The following is a 9,804-nucleotide window of genomic DNA, read 5'->3' as shown; positions in this document are numbered from 1 at the left end:
AGAGGCTGTGTCTACATTCATTACCCTGCAGGTGGACAGTCAGACAGGGAGAGTACAGCTCAGCCAAAAAAGGATGCTTGAAGGAGACCAGCCACTGCCAAGCAACAGGAGTGTTACACGCTCCTGACAATTCGTTTTTGAAGTTGTAATTAGTTCCCACAATTCTATGTAATTGGATGAAAGTAAACAAAATTGGCTTTTTTTTTTGCACAATGTTGTAATTTTAACAAATTATTTCTCACACACAGCATGGGCATGCTTAGAATTACACCTCACGTTCTGCTACTACTCCTGAGTATGACGATGCCATATGTGTGAGACATTTTCACAGCCTAGCCACATAGAGGGGCCCAACATCCAAAAAACACCTTCAAGCATTCTAGGGGCATAAATTACACATCTAATTTCTTGACTACCTATCACATTTTTGGAGGACCAAGAGCAACAGGACAGTAGAAACACCCACAAAATTACCACATCTTGGAAATCATACACTCCAAGGCATTTTCTAAGAGGTATAGTGAGCCTTTTGAAAATGTAATGTTAGTGCCACATATTATTTGGGAAAACTGGAAAGAAAATTAAAATGCAATGTTTTGAACAAAGTTGTCAATCTATGAGCTATTTCTAACAGATAGGCATATGTAAAATGACACCTCAAACCACATTCTGCTACTCCTCTCGAGTATGGGGATATCCTTTGTGTAGGACCTATTCAATGTTTGGACTGATTATGTACCTGACTAGGGATGAGCTTCGTGTTCGAGTTGAACCCATGTTTGACTCGAACATTGTCTGTTCGACCGTTCGTCGAATTGCGAACGATATGGGCCGTTCACGCCAAATTCATGTGGTGCGTCACGGCCCATAATTCACTGCGGCATTGCAGTGCATTGCTGGCTGATGATTGGCCAAGCATGCACTATGACCCGCATGCTTGGCCAATCACAGTGTCGTCTTAACAGAGAGCCGAAATTGGCCAAAGCCAAGGAGGCTTTGGCCAATTATGGCTCAGGGGATTTAGTACACGCCCCACACTATATAAGGCCGCTTGTACGGCGGCCCTGTGTAGTGTGTGTTCCGGCTTTGAGATAGATAGATAGATAGACAGAGAGACAGTGTCATTCGATTCAAGTTAGATAGATTAGGCAGGACAGCCAGTGAGTTAGCTGCACTTACAGTGTATTGTGTATATATATGCATCTCAGGTGTTGTGTGTGTGTGTGTGTGTGTGTGTGTGTGTATATATATATATATATATATATATATATATGTGTATATATACATATATACACTGTATTCAGTTTAGCTAGATCCCTTCCTGTTATCTTCCTACTGACAGGCAGGCTTGTCTTGTTACAGTATTTACAGCTACCTGAAGAAAATTGCTGGTGTTCTTTTAAACCTATTAGTACCACAGTCAGGCAGCTAGACTATTTACAGTTAGTGTACAGCGTCCTCCTCACAGTGTTCAGTTAAAGCTACAAGTTAGTTTAGTGTGACCTCTGCACAGTGTTCAGCTAAAACTACAAGTTAGTGTAGTGCATCCTCCTCACAGTGTTCAGCTAAAACTACAAGTTCATGTAGTGCGACCTCTGCACAGTGTTCAGCTAAAGCTACAAGTTAAGGTAGTGCGTCCTCTTCACAGTGTTCAGCTAAAGCTACAAGTTAGTGTAGTGCGACCTCTGCACAGTGTTCAGCTAAAGCTACAAGTTAGTGCAGTGCGTCCTCCTCACAGTGTTCAGCTAAAACTACAAGTTAGTGTAGTGCGACCTCTGCACAGTGTTCAGCTAAAGCTACAAGTTAGTGTAGTGCGTCCTCCTCACAGTGTTCAGCTAATACTACAAGTTAGTGTAGAGCGACCTCTGCACAGTGTTTAGCTAAAGCTACAAGTTAGTGTAGTGCGAGCTCTGCACAGTGTTCAGCTAAAGCTACCTGTAGAAGGTTGGTGGTGTTTTCCTGATCCTATCACTACCGCAGGCAGCTAAATAAGTTACAAGTTAGTTTTTTGTGAGCTTTGCACTGTGTTTACCTAAAGCTACCTGTAGAAGGTTGGTGGTGTTTTCCTGATCCTATCACTACCGCAGGCAGCTAAATAAGCTACAACTTAGTTTTTTGCGAGCTCTGCACAGTGTTCACCTAAAGCTACCTGTAGAAGGTTGGTGGTGTTTTCCTCATCCTATCACTACCGCAGGCAGCTAAATAAGCTACAAGTTCGTTTTTTGCAAGCTTTGCACTGTGTTTACCTAAAGCTACCTGTAGAAGGTTGGTGGTGTTTTCCTGATCCTATCACTACCGCAGGCAGTTAAATAAGCTACAAGTTATTTTTTTGCAAGCTCTGCACAGTGTTCACCTAAAGCTACCTGTAGAAGGTTGGTGGTGTTTTCCTGATCCTATCACTACCGCAGGCAGCTAAATAAGCTACAAGTTCGTTTTTTGAAAACTCTGCACAGTGTTCAGCTAAAGCTACCTGTAGAAGGTTAGTGGTGTTTTCCTGATCCTATCACTACCGCAGGCAGCTAAATAAGCTACAAGTTAGTGTAGTGCGAGCTCTGCACAGTGTTCAGCCAAAGCTACCTGTAGAAGGTTGGTGGTGTTTTCCTGATCCTATCACTACCGCAGGCAGCTAAATAAGCTACAAGTTAGTTTTTTGCGAGCTCTGCACAGTGTTCACCTAAAGCTACCTGTAGAAGGTTGGAGGTGTTTTCCTGATCCTATCACTACCGCAGGCAGCTAAATATGCTACAAGTTCGTTTTTTGCGAGCTCTGCACAGTGTTCACCTAAAGCTACCTGTAGAAGGTCGGTGGTATTTTCCTGATCCTATCACTACCGCAGGCAGCTAAATAAGCTACAAGTTCGTTTTTTGCGAACTCTGCACAGCGTTCAGCTAAAGCTACCTGTAGAAGGTTAGTGGTGTTTTCCTGATCCTATCACTACCGCAGGCAGCTAAATAAGCTACAAGTTAGTGTAGTGCGAGCTCTGCACAGTGTTCACCTAAAGCTACCTGTAGAAGGTTGGTGGTGTTTTCCTGATCCTATCACTACCGCAGGCAGCTAAATAAGCTACAAGTTAGTTTTTTGCGAGCTCTGCACAGTGTTCACCTAAAGCTACCTGTAGAAGGTTGGTGGTGTTTTCCTGATCCTATCACTACCGCTGGCAGCTAAATAAGCTACAAGTTAGTTTTTTGCGAGCTCTGCATAGTGTTCAGCTAAAGCTACCTGTAGAAGGTTGGTGGTGTTCTCATACTACAGGCAGGCAGTTGATTTTGCTAGTTGCAGTATCAGTGTGTATATATATATATATATATATATATATATATATCCCAGCTTAGTGCAGCTACAGGCCATTAGTATGTCTGGAAGGCCAACAAGGAGAGGCAGACAGTCACAAGCCAATAAAAGACGGCAAGCAGGCTCTGTGTCTAGAGGAAACAGTGCTGTTTGTGGAGACAGTGCATCCTCATCACTACGTGGCCGTGGGACACGCTTGGCCTTTTTTTCAGCAGCTGGCCGCGTTGAGCCGCAACATGCGGAAGACTTGGTTGAGTGGATGACCAAGCCATCCTCATCCTCCTCATCCTCTCTCACCCATTCTCAGGGTACTTTGTCTGGCAAAGCAGCTGCCAATGTGGCCTCTTCCCTCGGCTCAATGGCATCAGTGACTCCTTCCCTAGCCCCACCATGTCCTCCTGAGGAGTCCCTCAAACTATTTCACCACAGTGTTGGGTACATGCTCCAGGAGGATGCCCAGCATTTAAAAGGCTCTGATGATGATACTGAGCTAGATGAAGGCAGTAACGTGAGCATGGACAGAGGGGGTGCCCAAGAAGGACAGAAATCTGGCAGTCATGCTCCCCCTGCTGCAACATACTGCCAGGTTAGCTCCAGTGATGAGGGAGGGGATGATGAGGTCACTGACTCAACGTGGGTGCCTGATAGGAGAGAGGAGGAGGAGGAAGAGGCACATCACCAGCAAGGCAGGATGCCCTCCAGGGGCCAGCCTAAGGGCAGCACACTGACTGCATCACACCCCAAAGCTCCGCATGTGCAGGGCGCTGCTGTCTCTGCGAGTTATTCCAAAAGTTCTTTGGTGTGGGCCTTTTTTGAGACGAGTGCATCAGATCGCAATGCTGCTATTTGCAACATATGTCTCAAGCGTATCTCGCGTGGCCAAAACATCTTGCGCTTGGGCACCACATGCTTGACCAGACATATGTTGACCTGCCATGCAGTTCATTGGCAAGCGTATCTAAAAGACCCACACCAAAGAACAAAGAGGACCTCTCCTTGCTCCTCATCAGCTGAGATCTCCAACCCCACTATACCTTCAGTCCTCTCTGAGACCTGCGCTGAGAGGAATGAAGGTGTAGAATTAGGTGTGTCACAGCCAAGTACTTGTGGGCCATCTGCTTTCGGTACACCGACGTCAGATTGTACCAGGCAAATTTCCCTGCCCCAGCTGCTGCACCGCCAAAAGAAGTTCGCTCCCAGCCATCCACATGCTCAGCGGTTGAATGCTAGCTTGGCAAAATTGCTAGCACTTCCACTGCTGCCTTTTCAGTTGGCAGACTCTGCCCCCTTCCGTGAGTTTGTGGAATGTGCGGTTCCTCAGTGGCAGGTACCCAAATGCCACTTTTTCTCACGGAAGGCGATTCTGGCTCTCTACCGGCATGTGGAAGGCAATGTCCATGCCTCGCTGGACAGGGCGGTCAGCGGTAAGGTGCATATTACTGCTGACTCATGGTCCAGCAGACATGGACAGGGACATTACCTAAGTTTCACCACGCATTGGGTGACTCTGCTGGCAGCTGGGAAGGATGCAGGACAAGGTGCAGTAGTGTTGGAGGTTGTTCCGCCACCACGCCTCCAAAATGCCACTACTAATGATTGTGACACACCTCTTTCCTCCACCCCCTCCTCTTCTTCTTCCTCCACGGCCTCTTCCTGTGCTTTGTCCTTGGAACCAGTGGTGCTCTGTTGCCTTTCAAGGGGCTACGCAAGTATGCAGGCCAAAAGATGCCATGCGGTGCTTGAGCTGGTGTGCTTGGGGGACAGGAGCCACACTGGGGCAGAGGCTCTGTCAGCTCTGCAGGGGCAGGTTCAGAGGTGGTTGACGCCATGCCAACTTAAGGCAGGAATGGTGGTTTGCGACAATGGCACCAACCTCCTCTCTTCCCTCCGACAGGGACAAATGACCCATGTGCCCTGTTTGGCTCACGTCCTTAACTTGGTGGTGCAGCGGTTCTTCGGCAGGTACCCGGGCTTACAGGATGTCCTGAGGCAGGCCAGGAAAGTCTGTGTGCATTTCCGCTGGTCATATAATGCCAGTGCTCGGCTGGCAGACCTCCAAAAGGAGTTTAACCTGCCCAAGAACCGCCTAATCTGTGACATGCCCACCAGGTGGAACTCAACGTTGGCCATGCTGTAGCGGCTGCACACGCAGCAGAGGGCCATCAATGAGTACCTGTGTGACTATGGCACCAGGACAGGGTCAGGGGAGCTTGTTTTTTTTTCCCTATGCCAGTGGGCCATGATCAGGGATGCATACACTGTCCTGTCACCATTTAAGGAGACAACGAGGATGGTGAGCAGTGACAGTGCATGCATCAGTGACACTGTCCCCCTTGTCCACCTGTTGGAGCACACGCTGCGTGGAATAATGGACAGGGCACTTGAGACAGAACAGAGGCAGGAATAGGAGGACTTCCTTAGCTCTCAAGGCCCCCTTTATCCAGACAGTGTTCCTGCGTGCCCGCCGATCACAGAGGAAGAGGACGAGGAGGAAGAGGATTGTGTCAGTATGGAGGTGAAGCCTGGTACTCAGCATCAGCAGCAGTCTTTAAGGGATCGGTCCCAAGAAACACATGGACTTGTACGTGGCTGGAAGGAGGTGGCTGCGGACCATGTCGTCCTTAGTGACCCAGAGGACTCCGGACCGAATGCCTCAGCAAACCTACGCTGCATGGCCTCCTTGATGCTGCAAAGCCTTCGTAAGGATCCTCGTATTCATGGTATCAAGGAGAAGGACCAATACTGGCTGGCAACCCTCCTTGATCCACGTTACAAGGGTAAGGTTTCGGACCTTATCTTGCCGTCGCAGAGGGAGCCAAGGATGAAACATCTTCGGGAGGCCTTGCAGAAAGGTTGTGCAATGCATTCCCAGAGACTGGGAGGTTACAAACTCCTGTTTCTGGACAATGTGTTGCTGAGGCTTCGGTCAGTCAAAGAAGGACCGGTGGAGAAGGTGGCCATCTGACCGATGTGTTCAGACAATTTTTTAGTCTGCTGCCCCAAGGTATGATCGGTTCCAGCAACCATTGCCAGCGTCTGCTTTACATGGTGCAGGAATACCTAGGGGCAAGATCTGACTTGGACACCTTTCCCATCGAAATTCCTCTGGGTTACTGGGTCTTGAGGATGGATCACTGGCTAGAGCTTGCACGGTATGCAATTGAGCTACTGACCTGTCCTGCATCCAGCGTTCTTTTGGAATGCACATTCAGTGCTGCTGGAGGCTTTGTAACCGATCACAGGGTGCATCTGTCCACCGACTCGGTCGATCGACTGACCTTCATAAAAATGAATCAGTCTTGGATCACCACCAGCTACCAAGCACCTGATGCTGATGTAACCGCATAATTTTTTTTGAAATCTCAGATCCCTTCAAAGACTGCATATGCTGATGCTGAGTGACTATCCTGAGTAATTATCCTCTTCCTCCTCAATGATCACGCTGATAGCTTGTAAGAACATTTTTGGTTCTGGGCACCGCCACTAATTCCTAAGGCCCAATTTTTCAGCCCCTGTTTAACAAGGGCGTGTAATTACAATTTTTGATGCAATACTTTGCATCAGGGCTCATTCCTGCGTTCCAACTAGAGTATCTGTGAGGGGTTGCAGTGTTGTGGCACCAGCACCAGTGCCTAAGGCCTAATTTTTCTGCCCCTGTTTAACAGGGGCGTGTAATTACAATTTTTGATGCAATACTTTGCAGCAGGGCTCGTTCCTGCGTTCCAACTAGAGTATCTGTGAGGGGTTGCAGTGTTGTGGCACCAGCACCAGTGCCTAAGGCCCAATTGTTCAGCCCCTGTTCAACAGGGGCATGTAATTACAATTCTTGATCTAATATTTCACAGCAGGGCCCGTTTCTGCGCCCACCAAGAGCGAGTGAGGACTTACAGTGTTGTGGCAGCAGCACCACCACCACCACCAAAGGCCCAATTTTTCTGCCCCTGTTCAACAGGGGCATGTAATTACAATTCTTGATCTAATATTTCACAGCAGGGCCCTGTGAGGGCTTACAGTGTTGTGGCCACAACAAACGGAAGGAGACAACAGGAAGTGAGATGAAATCTACCCCTAGGAAGGGAAATTCTCTCCTGTAAGAGTTAATATGGGAAAAACATTTCTCCTTTCCACTGATGCTTTATCACCAATCCTTGTTTCACAAAAAATCCCAAATTTTCAAAAAACATTTGTCATTGGGACAAAAAGTGAGGTGAAATCTTCTGAAGAGGAGCACAGACAGCAAAACAAATGTCACAGGGGTGATAACCCTTCCCTATGTTTTCCAAAAAGCTTAAAATAGATTTTTTGGCTGGAGCTAAACACATTAATAATGTACCAGTTCAAAATTACAAACAGATTCTACTTAACAACAAACCTACAGTCCCTGTCTTGTTTGCACTGCTTGTATACTGCTGTTCAGAGTACAGAGCCTGTATACTGCTGTTTCCTTTTTTAATTTGGGTAATGGACCTGGTAATGGACTGGGGGGTACCCATGCTGTTTGTCTCACTGATTTTCATCCATATTGCCAGGACCTGACATTACATTAAAGCCGCAAGCAGTTTTAAATGACTTTTTTTCCTTTAAAAATGACATTTTGTGCAGGGACTGTTCTAAGCACGGGAAACACACGCCACTTTATAGGCATACTATAAACACCCCCCAGGTACGATATTTAAAGGAATATTTCACTTTTTTTTTCATTAAAACCACTTCTCCCAAAAAAAGGCCGTTTTTAAAAGTTTTTTTTGCATTGATATATGTCCCCTGGGGTAGGACCCGGGTCCCCAAACCCTTTTTAGGACAATACCATGAAAATTAGCCTTTAAAATTAGCACTTTTGATTTTGAATGTTCGAGTCCCATAGACGTCAATGGGGTTCTAAAGTTCGTGCAAATTTTCGGTCCGTTCGCAGGTTCTGGTGCGAACCGAACCGGGGGGTGTTCGGCTCATCCCTATACCTGACACTGCAACCTGTGTATCACAAAGATCGAACACTGTATCAAAAACAATGTACTGTAATGGTCCCTCTGTATGAGTGGTCAGTGAATATAGCATAGTGTAGCTTCACCTGCAGCAGTCCCTGTTTCTAAAAGCCAAGCAGGCCTAACCTACTGGTACATGACTATCCCAGTAGCACAATGGTAGGTTCACTGGCCAGGAAGTACAAGAGACTGAACAAAGAGTAAATAAGTGTACCTGTGGTTCCAGAAGTGCAGATGTCTGCAGAGAATTGGTGGGACTGGTGTCCCACAGAAACATAGCCAGTGAGACATGCAAATGGATCATTACTGGTGCAAGTCAAAGGCGTGATCAGAAAACAGGCAAAGGAGTGGTCCAGACAGAAGGCAGGAACTTAGTTCATAAACAGTCCAAAGTCAGTACAGGCAGGAGGCAGAAATGTGGTCAACAAGTAGCCAAAGGATTGGTCTAGGCAGCAGGCAGAAATATCAGGCTTAGGACCTCAGTCAGGTAAGACTTGGACATAGCAGAAAGAGGTGACTTCCCTCCCAAAGCTCTTTGAAGCCTCCAGACTCCAGACCCTAATCTGGGAATCCCAAAAAACCTGGGGAAAACCAAAAGCTTTGTTTTCTCTGCTCTGAAACTATACTGTCACGGTCTGGAGTCAGGCTCAGAGGCCAGTAGCTGTAGCAGTGGAGCATCACCCTCTGACAAGGTACAGGTATACAAGGGATAGGTATACAAACAGGTCACCCTGGCTGATGACATGGGCTCATCTGAGGTGTGGGGTCTAAGTACTAACTGGTATTCACCAGAGCTCCTGATGGTGGAGATGGATTTTGCTGCAGTTTAGTATCAGGTCGCGGCCCTCAGGATCGCCCCACCAGGAGGAGAGCAAGCTGGGGTCCAGTAGAAGATATAGCAGGTAGAGATCAAGCAGAAGCATAGTCAGTAAACAAGCCAAAAGGTCATAAACTAATTATTGCAGGTTGAGATTAGCAGAAGCATAGTTAAGGAACAAGCCACAGGTCAGTAACAAATGGTAGTGAAAAAATGGAGGCAGCAGGAGAGACAAAAGCAAGATATTGGCTGGAGGGAACACATTAATCTGGCAAACAGGAAGTGCAGAGAGCTATCTTAAATCAGGAAGTTTTATGGGAGGAGCAAAGAGTTCAAGACTGAAGACAAACTTGATTCAAGGCAGGATCATTTAAGGAATTGTCCAGGGAACTGTTCAGCATTCCAGGTGCCTCAGCAGAGTCATTGCCAGACACAGCAGAGGTCCCAGGTTCAAGTCCAGGCCCTGACAGTACTCTCCTCCTCCCAGGACATTCCCTGGATGTCTTAGGGGCAGGTTTGTGAGGAAACCTCTGGTGGAACTACCTTGTTAATCTAGGGCGTTAACATTCTCATCAGGCTCCCAAGAATTTTCTTCTGTCCCATAATCTTCCCATTGAACAAGATTTTGTAATTTGTTCCTAAAGATCCTGGAATCAAGAATTTTTTTCACCTCAAATTCTTCTTTACCCTGTACCTTAACAGATGGAGAAGGTG

This window comes from Aquarana catesbeiana, linkage group LG04, assembly GCF_042186555.1.
Source record: "Aquarana catesbeiana isolate 2022-GZ linkage group LG04, ASM4218655v1, whole genome shotgun sequence".
Lineage (NCBI taxonomy): Eukaryota > Metazoa > Chordata > Amphibia > Anura > Ranidae > Aquarana > Aquarana catesbeiana.
The sequence above is the reverse complement of the archived record's forward strand: the minus strand, read 5'-3'. Positions refer to the sequence as shown.